Raw genomic sequence first — 15,358 nt, 5'->3', positions numbered from 1 at the left:
TAAATAAAAATTAAAAAAAATTAAAAAAAAAAAATAAAGGCCTGTCGATAGTCTTGGTCAATTTCGATCAAGGAAAAAGGATCTTCCTATGTAAGAAGGATCTTCCTATGTAAGATTGTTCTGTGCCTGGAGGTGACAGGAGGCGAGTAGGAAGCACATCCTGTTATCAATGATAATGGGTCACCTCCGACAGTGTTGGATAGACTGAACGTTGCCCCCAAATTGGCCACAGACCTAGAAACTTAATAATTCGGGGATTCGTGTACTTTCTACACAATTCCAGAGGAGTCTTCCTGGTGAGCATGGCTTGGTTTCACACCCAGCTCTCGAGGCAGAGGCACCCTGATGGGTATCGGTTGGCATTGCAGGATTGGCCATGACAACTGAAAGCATGATTTCTGCACAAAATTCCCATGTGTCTTCTAAGCCTGTCAGTGCATTTCCAAGTCTCCAGTTCTTCAAGCTGCCAACTCTGATTGCAGAATTTTGGGCAGTTGGAAAGTGAGCGTGAAAATTTCTATTTGCTTCCCATTCTGCACACCCTGTTTGAACCCCTCTGCATTTTTGTGATCGCATTAAGTAGTGGCTAACTTGAGTACTATGCATCTAATCCCCATCAACTCATTTTTTTTTTTTACCGCATTTTAATTTTTATCTGGTGAACTACGCTTCCATGACTCTTAATCCATGTGACTTAGAGGAGAGAGACCGAGACCCTCCATGGTGGCCATGTAATCAATCATCAGGCCCCTGGACTTTGCCAGATCTGTAGAAAAGTGGTGTCTTGAATTTTCTGTGGAGATTGCTTGGTAAGTAGGTTGGATGGTTATTACGGTAGGTAGTCCTGCCCAAGAAGGAAGCTAGAGACCGCATGCCAGGGAGGCTGTCGGATGCAGACACACCTGAAGTGTTTACCACTGGACTTGTCAGAAGAACCAATAAATTCCTATTTATGATTAAGTCTGTTTGAATTGGGATGTTCTTACTTGGAACAAAAGAGCCTTAACGTCAATTAAAGAGTTCAAGTAAATTGCCCAAGGCACATAGTAAATGGCACACTCCAATATTTCAGTCGAGGCCTATCTGATACTAAAGTACATACCTTTAGCCATCAGGTGCATCCCCAACATTTGTAAAGCCAGAGGTAGGAATATGAATGGAGACTCCTGTGCTCTATCTTAATATTTCAATTATAAGTCAAGCTGAGCCCAAGTATGTTCCATCCTCCTAACCTCGACATAACATTCTGGAAAGCCAAGTTTGAATTTAGAATTCTCAGGTCCAGTCACTGTGGTGTCACAGCTGGCCATCCCATGGCCTAGGCCTCTTCCCACCTGGTTCTTTGCAACATCGTAAGGGAAACTCCAGCACACACTTCCCAAGTGTCGTCATCACTGCAAACCACTCTCCCTTGGCTACCCAGCACATGGGCCTTAAGAGTGTGCATCATGGGGCAGCACCATCTTTGTGAAAATGGACCCAGGGGAGAAGTTCCTATAGGCTTTAAAAGAAGCAGGCTTGGGTAGTTTTGGACAAGGTGTAAAGTGGGTAAGAGTAAACTGTGGTCTGGTGGGTAAGATGGGGACACAAGCATTGGGTATCCCCATGTCCCTGGTCCTGCAAATCGTTTGTCTCATGGAGAGGGACATAGCTAGAGGAGGCCAGGACAGGTTCCCCAGAAGGAGTTCTCTTGGCCTACATCTAACATTGTTACCCGGTTAACCACACTTTTTTGCCTGCAAACTAAGCTCTCCTTAACCCATCAGAAATTAAATACAGTGAGTATTGGGAGTTCACAGGGTTTAGCCAAGTATGTCTCAGAGCTCTTCTAGAAGTTCTGGATATGTGGAAGCAGCCCTGTATATTAATTAACAGGTTACTGATTACTTGCCTCTTCAGTCTCACCTTTAAGTTCTTCCAAGATATGCCACAGAGCAGCCGCAGCCAGGCACCTTTATGGAAGCCTTTCATACCTTGTTCATTCCTCTATTATGCCCTAGGATCAAGCCCACCGGTTAGGAAGGAAGCCATGGGGCTGGATAGGGGGGTGGAAGGTGGGGCTTGGTTGCTGAGCTTTCCAGCCTTCAATAAACCCATAGACCTTTTCCTCTTGTGGATTTCCTCTTTGCAACATGGGCACTCAGCTTCTTGCTCAAAAGTCTCAAACTGCTCACTGGCTAGTAGCATATGCTAGCTAATCGAGTAGGACTTTTTTTTTTTTTTTTTTAAGATGTTATTTATTTACTCACGAGAGACACAGGCAGAGGGAGAAGCAGGCTCCATGCAGGGAGCCCCACGTGGGACTCAATCCAGGGTCTCCAGGATCACGTCCTGGACTGAAGGCAGCGCTAAACCGCTGAGCCACCTGGGCTTCCCTCGAGTAGGACTTTGTTTTTGTAAACATCTCAGTTACATGTATTGAATATCCTGTTGACCCTCTAATCCCTTCCTTTCATTTTTTTTTTTTTCTTCTCTAATGGCACCTTCCTGCCACAGCTGAAACAGGCCTGAGAATGGGTACCATTGCCAGAGTTTAACTTTTAGTCAGACACCCTTCTCGGTGCTGTGCTCCTAACAACTCCACCCTGCCAGCAGTTCTGAGACAGGTACTGGTAGAATTTCTGTATCCCAAACAATCTACAGCATTGCCAGAGTCGCTGAGCAGGCGCATGCCTGAGCTAGGATTCAGATCCACAGAGTCTGTGTCCAGAGCTCGTGTTCTTGGTTCTAAGGCCATGGCAGGTGTCAGAATCACCTGAGACCTGGGTATAAATACAAAGTCCCAGGCTCTATACTGCTTCAGCAGTCCCGGGCCTCTGGGTTCTTTATTAGCTCTCAGGTGATTCGGATACCAAAGTGTGGGAGGCACTGCATTGTGCTTTTCTGCCTTGATTTGGAATATTCTTCATACACTACTGCCTTGCCTGAGAATGTGTCCTATTGCTATAGGTGAGTGTTAATAATGCTCAACAGTTAACGAGCTCACTATGGCCTCCACTTACCCCATTCACTGTGCAACTATGCTGCCAATAGAAATCGTTCCATTACTTTCTGAGATGACAACATCGTGAGCTCACACCCAAATGTGATACTCCCGGGGCTAATTGCTCCCAAGGGTGGAAATCATTAAGCCTCCAGCACTGGAAGGCCAAACCCTGGGGTTTGGAGGCTATTGCCACCCTGAGCACCTTCCAGAATTTTAGTTCACCTCCATCATATCCAGAAAATTTGAGTTCAAGACACAAGCTACCAAGATTTCCTGCCCATACAGTGAGGGTGGAGCGGGGGTAGCTGCAATCCACAAGACCCCTCAGACCTACTTGCTCCATTGGTCTCTCTAAGACTTTCTGGGATCCCTGGAACCCCCAACCATTGTCTCCTCCTATATTGATTCTGAGGAATCAGCTGATGGGAGCAAGGGGTGAGGGGCCCATTCCTCATCAGTGACAAAACATCTAGAGGCCATGGTGAAGTTGGAAGATTCAGCACCCAGTCTCTGGTGCTGCTGGACAGCGTCATCACTTTTCCCTCTCTGCTAAAAGGTCCCCCTTCTCATTTACTATTGTGTCTTTCAGACCCAGCTAATTTATCAGATCTTACTTTTTAAATTTTATTGATTTATTCATGAGAGACATAGAGAGGCAGAGACACAGGCAGAGGGAGAAGCAGGCTCCATGCAGGGAGCCTAATGTGGGACTCAACTCCAGGACCCCGGGATCATGCCCTGAACCAAAGGCAGATGTTCAACAGCTGAGCCACCCAGGCATCCCTAATTTATCAGATCTTAAATGCACAATTAACTCTTCTTCCCTGGCATTTATAGGAAAAATGATTGTCAGGCTGGGACATGGACATGTACACAAACCATCCCCAGCAGCTGAGGCTGCAGATGGTTGAGTCAGTAGATGGAGGGAACCTGGGCCTCTGAATGACTCTGTGGAGCAGGTCTTCCCTGACCCCAGCATTGTATTGTGACCATAAACAAGAAATAAATTCATATTGTGTGAGGGACGCCTGGGTGGCTCAGCGGTTGAGCGCCTGCCTTTGGCCCAGGGCATGATCTTGGAGTCCCGGGATTGAGTCCCTCATTGGGCTCCCTGCATGGATGCATGGAGCCTGCTTCTCTCTCTCTCTCTCATGAATAAATAAATAAAATCTTTAAGAAAAATTTCATATTGTGTGAAAAGGCATGGAACGAGTGGGGTGGTTTCTTATAGCAGCTAACCTATCCTGATTAACACACTTAGTACAGCCTGAAAAGGGCCTTACTTTTTTTTTAATAAAATAATTTTTTATTGGTGTTCAATTTACCAACATACAGAATAACACCCAGTGCTCATCCCGTCAAGTGTCCCCCTCAGTGCCCGTCACCCACTCACCCCCACCCCCCGCCCTCCTCCCCTTCCACCACCCCTAGTTCGTTTCCCAGAGTTAGGAGTCTATGTTCTGTCTCAAAAGGGCCTTACTTTTATGGAGGAAAGAAAGAAGTTGGAAGGGGCTGTTGACAAAGAGTTTAGGATAGTAATGGGTTTTCATTGCCTGAGTACATTCACTGGACTGGGCAATGGTGCTTTACTTGTTTCCACACTGCTTTTACATAAAAACAACACCCAGCATTTCTCTTGGTCTTCAATCATGGCTCTGGCTCATAGCTGCCACAACCCTTGTCATTTTCTAAGTGTTTAGAACAAAAGGGACCACTTGTTATAATATTTGGGGTTTGTTTGGGGCTTCAGAAGTAGCTCCATTATTCCTTATGCTACACCCTGCCCGAGGGTGTGTCCTATTTCTACAGGTTAGTGGGAGTAGCAACAGAAGCTTGAGAAGAAGAGAGAACAGGGTCATTCAGGGAGGCAGATGGAAAACTGGGCAGACCCAGTGTCAGGAGGATGGTAAGGAGAGCTCCATCCCTCTATCCCTCCCTCCTCCCTCCCTTCTTTGTCTCTCATTTCCTCCATACATAGTTGCTGAGCCTTCTGTGGACTATGTGGAAATGAGATATTTCCTTCCTGTGGCTATGGGGAGAAGGCAGGCCCGGCTGTACATACTTAGGTTACAAATCTCAAAGGATATTTTTGTTTGCTTGTTTTTTTATGTAAGGAGAATATTTAAATAACTAATGAGCCAAGTCAGAGCTCCCTACTCAAGCTTGGATATTTTTTCTGAGCTAGGGTCCAGTCTGACTTCCAAACTGGGCTATACATAAGATCATCTTTTAAAGAAATACATCCTCCCCAACAAAGAAAAGAGGCCACCTGGGTGGCTCAGTCAGTTAATTGTCCAACTCTTGGTTTTAGCTCAGGTCATGATCTCGAGGTCGTGGAATCAAGCCCCATATTAGGCTCCACACCAAGCATGGAGCCTGTTTGAGACTCTCTCTCCTCCTCTTCTGCCCTCCTCCCCCATGCTCACTTTCTCTCTAAAAAAAAAAAAAACAAAACAAAACAAAACAAAACGAACAAAACAAAAACATTTTTCCCCTAATATGGACAAATATTTATGATGTGGTAGCAGATGTCCACCTCCTAATCTCTGGAACCTGCAAATTTGTTAGGTTATATGCTGTCTTAGTTTGGGCTGCTATAGCAAAGTGCCATAAACTGGGTGGGTTACACAACAGAAATTTATTTCTCATAGTTTTGGAAGATGGCTAAGTCTAAGCACTATTAAGGTACTGGCAGATTTGATGTCTGGTGAGAGCATGCTTGCTGTTTTATAAATGACCATCTTCTCCTTGTATCCTCACATGGTAGAAAGAAGGCAAAAGAGCTCTCTGAGGGACGCCTTGGTGGCTCCGTTGGTTAAGCTTCAACTCTTGATTTCAGCTTAGGTCATAATCTCAGGGTCATGAGATGGAGCCCCGCATTGGGCTCTGCACTAAGTGTGGAGTATGCTTAAGATTCTCTCCCTCTGCCCCCCCACCTTGCACTTGCTCTCTCTCTTAAAAAAACAACAACAACAAAAAACAAAGCACCTTTCTGGGGTCCCTTTAGAAAGGGCACAAATATCATTCATGAAGGCTCCACCCTTTTGACCCAAACACCTCCCAAAGGCCCTGCCTCCCAACACCATGGTGGGCCTGTGAAGAGATCGAGGATTTCAACATAAGAATTTTGTAGGAACATATGCCAAAGGGGAATTAAAGTAGCAGTTAGAATTAAGGTCGCTAATCAACTTGCTTTAAAATAAGGAGATGATCCTGGATTATCTGGGTGGGATTAATGTAATCACAGGGATATAAGATCCTTAAAAGTGGAAGAGTGAGGCAAAAGAGGGAATCAAAGAGATGGCAGCATGAAGGGGACTCAACCTGATGTGGTTTTGAAGATGGAGGAAAGAGGGATCCCTGGGTGGCGCAGCGGCTTGGCGCCTGCCTTTGGCCCACGGCGCGATCCTGGAGACCCGGGATCGAATCCCACGTCAGGCTCCCAGTGCATGGAGCCTGCTTCTCCCTCTGCCTGTGTCTCTGCCTCTCTCTCTCTCTCTCTCTCTCTGTGACTGTCATAAATAAATAAAAATTAAAAAAAAAAAAGTCAAATGAAGATGGAGGAAAGAGCCATGAACCAAGGAAAGTGGGCATCTTCTAGAAGCTGGAAAAAGAAAGGAAACAGATTCTCCTTCAGAGCCTCTAGGGAGGAATGTACTTTGATTTAGCCCAATGAGATCCATGTCAGACTTCTGATCTACAAGACAATACACTTGTGGGACTGTAATACCTCACTTACCTCAATTAACAGATCATCCAAACAGAAAATCAATAAGGAAATAGTGGCTTCAAATGACACATTGAACCAGGTGGATTTAACATATATTCAGAACATTCCACTCTATAACAGCAGAATATACATTCTTTTCTAATGCACGTGAAACAGTCTCCAGAATAGATCATATATGAGGCCACAAAACAAGTCTCAAAAAACTCTAAAAGATAACAAAGTCATTCCATGAATCTTTTCTGACCACAATACTCGGAATCCAGAAATCAATCACAAGGAAAAATCTGGAAAGAGCATAAATACATGGAGGTAAATAATATGCTATAAAACAATGAAGGGGTCAACCAAGAAATCAAAGAGAAAATTTTAAAAAATACATGGAGACAAATGAAAATGAAAACAACAGTCCAAAATCTTTGGGATGCAACAAAAGTGTTTCTAAGAGGGAAGTTTATAGCAACCCAGGCCTATCTCAAGAAGCAAGAAAAATATCAAATAAACAACTTAAAATTACACTTAAAGGAGCTAGAAAAAGAAGAACAAACAAAGCCCCAAACCAGTAGAAGAAAGGAAATAATAAAAATGAGAGCAGAAATAAATGAAGTAGAAACTAAAAATATCCCCACTAGAACAGATCGACGAAACCAGGTGCTGGTTCTTTGAAAAGATTAAAAGAACTGTAAACCTTTAGCCAGATTCATAAAGAGAGAGAGAGAGAGAGAGAGAAGACTTAAAATCAGATGTGAAAGGAGAGGGGTGCCTGAGTGGCTCAGTTGGTTAAGTGTCTGCCTTAGGTTCAGGTTGGGATCTAGCCCCCTGCTCAGTGGGGAGCGGCTTTTCCCTCACTCCTGCTCATGCTCTCTCTCTCTCTCTCTCACTCACTCTGTCTCAAATAAATAAATGAAACTTTTTTAAAAAGTAAAAGAAATGAAAGAGTAGAAATAACAACTGACACCACAGAACTACAAAGGATTTTAAGGGAATATCATGAAAAATTATATGTCAACAACCTGGACAACCTAGAAGAAATGGATAAATTTCTAGAAACATATAACCTACCAAAATTTAATCAGGGAGAAAGAAAATTTGAACAGATTAACTACCAGCAATGAAATTGAATCAGTAATCAGGGCCCTTGGGTGACTCAGTTGGTTAAGTGTCTGACTCTTGATTTTGGGTCAGGTCATAATCTTAGGGTCATGAGAATGAGCCCCACATCAGGCTTCATGCTCAGCGGGGAGTCTGCTTGAGATTCTCTCTCTCTGCTCTTCCCCCTGCACTCTCTCTCTCTCTGTCTCTTTCAAAATAAATAAATCTTTAAAAAAAAAATTGAATCAGTAATCAAAAAACTCCCAACAGGGGTGACTGTGAAGGTCTACTCTGACAATGGCTGTCATGGACGTGTCCACACAGATGTGGCTGGGCGTGTGGGGCTTAGGGCACTGTAACCTGAGGCTTCGCCTCTGAACGATCAGAAGACTCAGAGGATGCCAGCACCGCCAGCTTGATCCAGGAGGCAGGTGGGGCCTTTGGAAAGAAAGAGCAAGCTGAAGAGGAATGATACTTCCGAGTACATACTAGAGAACAACTGGCAGCCTTGAAGAAACACCATGAAGATGAGATCACTCATCATGTAAAGGAGATTGAGCATCTGCAGAAAGAAATTGAATGGCACAAGAAGAAAATTTAAAAATCTAAAACATGATGATTAATGGCACACAGTTACCATAGAATGGCTACATATCATCACCCATTTCTATAGAAACATAGTTCTGGTTTTATTAATATCTATCTGTGTGCTGCCAACAGATTATAATAAATTGTCACCAGTGGAAAAAACAAAAAAACAAAACCTTCCAACAGACAAAAATCTAGGACCAGATGGCTTCACAGGTGAATTCTACCAAACATTCAAAGAAGAGTGAATACCTATTTTTCTCAAACTATTCCAAAAAATGGAAGGGGAAGGAAAGCTTCCAAGTATGTATATATAATGGAATATTACTCAGCCAGAAAAAGAAAGAAATCTTACCATTTGCAATGACATGGATGGAACTAGAGAGTATTATGCTAAGTGAAATAAGTCAGTCAGAGAAAGACAAATACCATATGATTTCACTCATGTGGAATTTAAGAAACAAAGCATATAAGCAAAGGGAAAAAGACAGAGAGAGAGAGAAACAAACCAAGAAACAGACTCCTAACCACAGAGAACACACTAATGGTTACAGAGGGAAGGTGGGTGGGGGATGAGTGAACTAAAGGATGAGGATTAAAGAGTATACTTGTTGGGATGCCTGGGTGGCTTAGAGGTTAAGCATCTGCCTTGGGCCCAGGGTGTGATTCTGGAGTTCTAGGATCAAGTCCTGTTTCAGGCTCCCTGCATGAAGCCTGCTTCTCTCTGCCTGTCTGCCTGTCTCTCTCTCTCTCTCTCTCTTTCTCTCATGAATAAATAAAATATTTTTTTAAAAACTGTACTTGTCATGGGAAAAATAAAAAACAATACATTAAGCCCCTGAGTTTCTTGTAATTTGCCACCTCAGCAGCAACAGAAAACAAATACAATGGTACATTAGGTAAAATCAAAGCAGAGAAAAATGCATAGCATGTGCTATAATTTGAGTGGAAAAACAAAACACTGAGTACTTATGTATGTGTGTTCATAATTGTGTGGACTAGTAGCTCTTAACCTTGGCAATACATTAGAGGGATCTGAAAAGATTAAGAAACAACCCTAGTGTCCACACTGCAGATTCTTAAATCAGTATCTCTGGAGGCAGGGTGGGGGTGGGTGAGAGGAGAGAAGAACCCAGGCCTTCAACACCTTTTGAGGCTTCCAAGGTGTGGCCAGGTTGAGACCATGGGTGTAGACTGACTCTAGAAGGTGAGGCAGTGAGGCACAGGATGACTGTGGGACCTGGGAGGGAAAAAGAGAAAGACCTGTTTTATTGTTTTAACCTTTGAACTTCACTGTGTACCTTTAAAAAATGTTTTATTATAGAAAGTTTCAGAGTATAATAAAAATAGAACAATATCGTAAGCCCCTGCATATCCATCACCCAACTTCAGAAGTATTAACATCATTGTACTCTTTTAATTTTCCAGCACATGGAGGTATTGTATATTAAGATAAATATAACAAAAATAAAATATGTATGCCCAAGCTGAACCACAGAACTATGGAGATAAAATCTTGGGGACAGGGATGCCTGGGTGGTTCAGCAGTTGAGCATCTGCCTTCAGCTCAGGGTGTGATCTCGGGGTCCTGGGATCGAGTCCCACATCAGGCAGGGAGCCTGCTTCTCCCTCCACCTATGTCTCTGCCTCTCATAAATGAATAAATAAAATCCTTAAAAAAAACAAAACAAACAAAACCTTGGGAACAGGGCCCAGGGATTTGCATTTTAACAAGCTTCTTGGTGGTGGTGGTGGTGGCAGGGAGTTCCTCGTAGTTGGGAACACCACTGGGCTCTCTATAGACTCTCTCAGTGCCTATATATATATATATATATATATATATATAAATTTAAACAAGCTCTGGCCAGTTTTATTTTTTATTTTTTATTTTTTTTGGCTAGTTTTATTAAGAAGAAATTTTGTGTGATTTACTTTTCACCAGCATGATTCTTTTTTTTTTTTTTTTTAAGATTTTATTTATTCATCAGAGACACAGAGAGGGAGGCAGAGACACAGGCAGGGGGAGAAGCAGGCTCCATGCAGGGAGCCCGATGTGGGACTCAATCCCAGGACTCCGGGATCACACCCTGACCCAAAGGCAGATGCTCAACCACTGAGCGACCCAGGTGTCCCTTCTGGAATGATTTTAATGAGACTGGAATCACTGTGGTCAGTGATTCCTTTGTAGAATTTCCCATAAGCTGTGCCCGATTCCATATCATTGCCATTGTAGAGATGGACACCAGTTTTGGCCAATAGGGCTTAGTATTCTATTTCAGATTTCCTCAAGGCTGGGCAGTTGTTGGTGAGGATGACTAGCTCTGCTTTGCCATGTCTGATCATTTTCGGAGTCTCATGCCCCAGCGTGTACATTCCACTTTCCATAACAAGTTGGAGCCTAGAATTGATAGATGGCAGCAACTTTTTCATCTTTTTGGTTGCCACCTTCCTGCCTTAGGTGGAGGAGGGCCACCGCCAGGAGCAGCTACCAAGATGACCAGGAGGGAGAAAGGAGAGAGCTCCCACAATGCAGAGCTCTTCGCTGCTGGCTATTCCTTGTTCCTCACTTCCTGGCACTGCTCATTAGCAACGTGTGAAGAACCTACCTCCTGTGACTGTTTTGAAGCCCTCATCGAACCTTCCACTTTTAGTCCATATGAGCTCTCAAAGAATTCCAGAAGGTTCACTGTCCCTGCTTACAAAGGCATGGGGAGGGGATCCCTGGGTGGCTCAGCAGTTTAGCGCCTGCCTTCGGCCCAGGGTGAGATCCTGGAGTTCCAGGATCAAGTCCCACATTGGGCTCCCTGCATGGAGCCTGCCTCTCCCTCTGCCTGTGTCTCTGCCTTTCTCCTGTGTCTCTCATGAATGAATAAATAAAATATTAAAACAAAACAAAACAAAACAAAGGCATGGGGAGGTCTTCACACCCCCTATAGGTTTCCCTTACTCCTTAGGACTGGTTCTTGGGCCTCTGTGGCTTTCTAAAGGAGCACAGCTCCAAAGTCCTGGTCCTCTGTCTTCTCCTTCAACCGGTCTTTTGACAAAACCCAAGAAGGAGGGGAGAGAAACTCCAGCATAGTTCAGGCTCTTCCTCCTCGAGGCTTGTCTTCAAATAGGTTTTCGGAATTACCAGTGTGTGAAATGAACACTCAGGGTTCCAGGATGGAACCAACGGGCATCACCAGGTTCCTTGGGCCCTGTCCTCTGCTGAATCAGCCCTGTGAGGATCTCAGCTTTTCAGGAGGTAAAATAAAAGGAGAGGGCTAACAGGGGTGAACTCGGTGCTCTGGGGGTCTAATTAAGGGTGGGATTAATCATGTTTTGGGTACAACTGTGGAGCAGGCTGATTCTTGAAAGATGAATATTTCAAAAGGGGGAAGATGAGAGGGGAACAGGGATCAGGCCTTGTTTAGCTAGAATTATGAACAGGTAGGAGCGGTGATGCCGGAAACCAAAATAAGTATTTCCCCTACTAGGCACAAAGTTCACCCACTCCTCACCTCACCAGATCCTCAGTACAACCTATGAAGTACAGAGCCATTGTTAGTGAACTTATTTCACTGACAAAGGAAATGAAAACCAAGAGGAACCAGGGATTCAGTGATCAAGTGACCTACACAAAGCCACGACACAAATATGTGGCCGAGCTGGGCTTCCGACCCTGGCTTCTGTCTCCTAGCATTCTTTTCCCGGTGACCAGGATTATACTGGGGTACCTGAGTAATGCTACAGCGTGGGTTTTGAATGGAGGCAATGGGGAGCCACAGAAAGGATTTTAGAAGAGCTGTGGTTGAGGTGCCTGGGTGGTTGAGCGTCCGACTCTTGGTTTCGCTAGGGTCTTGGTCTAGGGGTCATGGGATTGAGCCCCATGTTGGCCTCCATGCTCAGCAGGAAGTCTGCTTGGGAACCTCTCTCTCTCTCCCTCTTCCCCTCCCCCCCCTAAAGTAAATAAATAAATCTTAAAAAAAAACAAATAAGAGGGACACCTGGGTGGTTCAGCAGTTGGTCTGCCTTTGGCTCAGGGCGTGATCCCAGAGTCCCGGGATCGAGTCCCACATCGGGCTTCCTGCATGGAGCCTGCTTCTCCTTCTGCCTGTGTCTCTGCCTCTCTCTCTGTCTCTCATGAATAAATAAATAAAATCTTTAAATAAACAAACAAATAAATAAATAAGAGCTGTGATAATCACAGGTGTGCTGGGTCTTGGGCATGTATGCTGTTGAGGGAGACTGCTATGTCAGGCTACAATGTTCTGAGAGAGAAAGCAGGGTGCTCTATGGGTCATGTGGATAGAGCAGGGAGGGAGAGCACAGCTGATGTGGCCTCTGAAGAGAGCCTGGGGGGAAGAATGGCATTCCTCATTCATTCATTCTCCCTATCTCTCTTTAGTAAGTACCTCCCCTATGCGAGGTGTCATGCTGAACATTGGGGATGTAATGTGAACTGGACAACAGGGCCCCCACCCTCACAGGACTGACACTTCAGGGGATACCAGATCATAAGGAGCAAATGAACAAATATAAGAACTTCAAACTGTGGTTAAACATAGGATCTTCAGGACATATGAGGACATACAGCCAGTGTCATGTGGTCCTCAGGGTGGTTTCTCTTGCCTTCCCTGGAAATCCCTGCCACTGAGTATAATGCAGACTGTGTTCAGGGTCCTGTGGGAGTTCAGGGAAGGAAGGCATCCTTTCTCCTGCTCAGAGTGATCTGGGGAAGGCTTCATGGAAGGGATACATTGAGGTTGGGCTTCATTCAACAAATACGTAATGACCATCTACTGAATATCAGGCTCTGTTTTATTATATTTTTAAATGTTTTATTTTTAAATAATTTCTATACCCAACTTGGGGCTCAAACTCACAACCCTGAGATCAAGAGTTGCATGCTCTACTGACTGAGTGAGCTAAGTGTTCCCAGGTTCTGTTTTAGATGCTGCTAGAGATAATCATTGAACAAAACAAAACAGACCATGTTGTACCTTCTCAGAACCACTGAAAAGAGGGTAGCTAATAAGCAAGAGAGACAAGAAAAATAGCATTTCAGGGGGTGATGAATGCTCTGGAGAATAATAAATTGTGGAAGGGGGATCCAGAGTATGTGGGAGGATAGATACTACCTTCTTTGAAAGGGGCTAGGTGGGATCCCTGGGTGGCGCAGCGGTTTGGCGCCTGCCTTTGGCCCAGGGCGTGGTCCTGGATATCCGGGATCGAATCCCACGTCAGGCTCCCGGTGCATGGAGCCTGCTTCTCCCTCTGCCTGTGTCTCTGCCTCTCTCTCTCACTGTGTGCCTATCATAAATAAATAAAAGTTAAAAAAAAAAAAAGAAAGAAAGGGGCTAGGAAAGGCTTCATTGAGAAGGTAACGTTTGAGTAAAGACCTGAAGGAGGGGACGCTTGGGTGGCTCAGTGGTTGGGCATCCGACTTTGGCTTAGGTCGTGATCCTGGGGTCCTGGGATCGAGTCCCGCATCGGGTTCCCTGCATGGAGCCTGCTTCTCCCTCTGCCTGTGTCTCTGCCTCTCTCTCTCTCTCTCTCTCTCTGTTTCTCATGAATAAATAAAATAAAATCTTAAAAAAAAAGAAAAAAAGACCTGAAGGATGTGAGAGTGAGCCATGAAATACATATGGGATGGGTGTTTCAGGTAAAGGGGCCTGCACTGCAAAGGCCCTGAGGCAAGAACTTTACTAGATGTTTTCAGATGAGCAAAGAAGGGCAGTATAGTTGGAACAGAGATAGCAATGAGTATAGTTATAGGAGGTGAGGTCAGAATTAAATGAAGGAGGGCAGCCTGGGGTGGCTCAGTGGTTTGACACTGCCTTTGGCCCAGGGCCTGATCCTGGGGACCCGGGATCAAGTCCCGCAGTGGGATCCCTGAATGGAGCCTGCTTCGCCCTCTGCCTGTGTCTCTGCCTCTGTGTGTGTGTGTGTGTGTGTGTGTGTGTCTATCATGAATAAATAAATAAAATCTTAAAAAAAAAAAGGAATTAATGCAAGGAGATATGGGACCTGGTGGGGCACTCTAGGCTACGTTCTCTTTTACTCTGAGAGGGGAAGTCACTGCCTTGAATGCAAATTGCCCAAAGCAGAGGTCTTGGTTGGGTCATCTTTGTTATCCCCCTCAGCATCTAGCACAGGGTTTTCATCTAGAAAATGTCAAGATGCATTTAAAAAAATTTTTTTTAAAGATTTATTTATTTATTTGAGAGCGTGTACATATGTGAGCAGGGGGAGGAGCAGAGGGAGAGAGAATCATTAAGCAGATTCCCCACTCAGCACAGAGTCTGACATGGGGCTCAATCCCAAGACCCCAAGACCATGACCTGGGCTGAAATCAAGAGTCAGACACCTAACCAATTGGGCCACCCAGACACCCCAAGCTGCAACTTTTTTTTTTTTTTTTTTAAAGAAAAGGCTGTCAACAGAGGGCATTTGTGTGGCCTGTGGGGAGTAGTTGGTAGGTGCCCACTTTAATCATTCTCTTATGTAGAGAGAGCTCCAGGAGAGATGAGGTAGGGAATAGGGCTAGGTGGACAGATGTGGGCAGAAAACAGGGAGATCATGGAGTGTTCAGAACAGGGGATGGCCTGAGGAAGGTGGATGACTGGCTAGAGGACAGCTGGGTGCAGGATGCTAGTGCACTGCTGGAAGGAGCAGTGGGCCTTGGAGTAGGAAGAAGCTATAGGCAAGAAACTCAGAGGGGAGGCTGGCCAGCACTTAGACGAAGGGGAGAGAGAAGTTAGACATAACTGCCAGGGGTTGTTAAGCTGTGTACTTGCACCAGCGGGATCTGTGAACAGAATTGGGAGAATCCTAGAAAGCTGGCCTCTTTCACGACACCTGGCATGCATGTTCTGCCTTGTGTTTTTTCTACTGCATTCTTTATCCTCACCTCAAGGGCAGGGAGTGTATCTTACTCATCTTGGCATCACAGTGGCCTACATGCTCTAGGGCATATAACAGGT

At 44.8% G+C, this 15,358-nt stretch overlaps 1 pseudogene; it reads left to right on the top strand.

Moving 5' to 3' along the window:
- Positions 1 to 41: 41 nt before the first annotated feature.
- Positions 42 to 9,227, top strand: LOC144319706 (ATPase inhibitor, mitochondrial-like; annotated as a pseudogene).
- Positions 9,228 to 15,358: the final 6,131 nt, after the last annotated feature.

The sequence above is a fragment of the Canis aureus genome, chromosome 8, assembly GCF_053574225.1.
Source record: "Canis aureus isolate CA01 chromosome 8, VMU_Caureus_v.1.0, whole genome shotgun sequence".
Lineage (NCBI taxonomy): Eukaryota > Metazoa > Chordata > Mammalia > Carnivora > Canidae > Canis > Canis aureus.
Note: the sequence above shows the minus strand (reverse complement) of the source record. Positions and strands in the feature narration are given on the sequence as shown.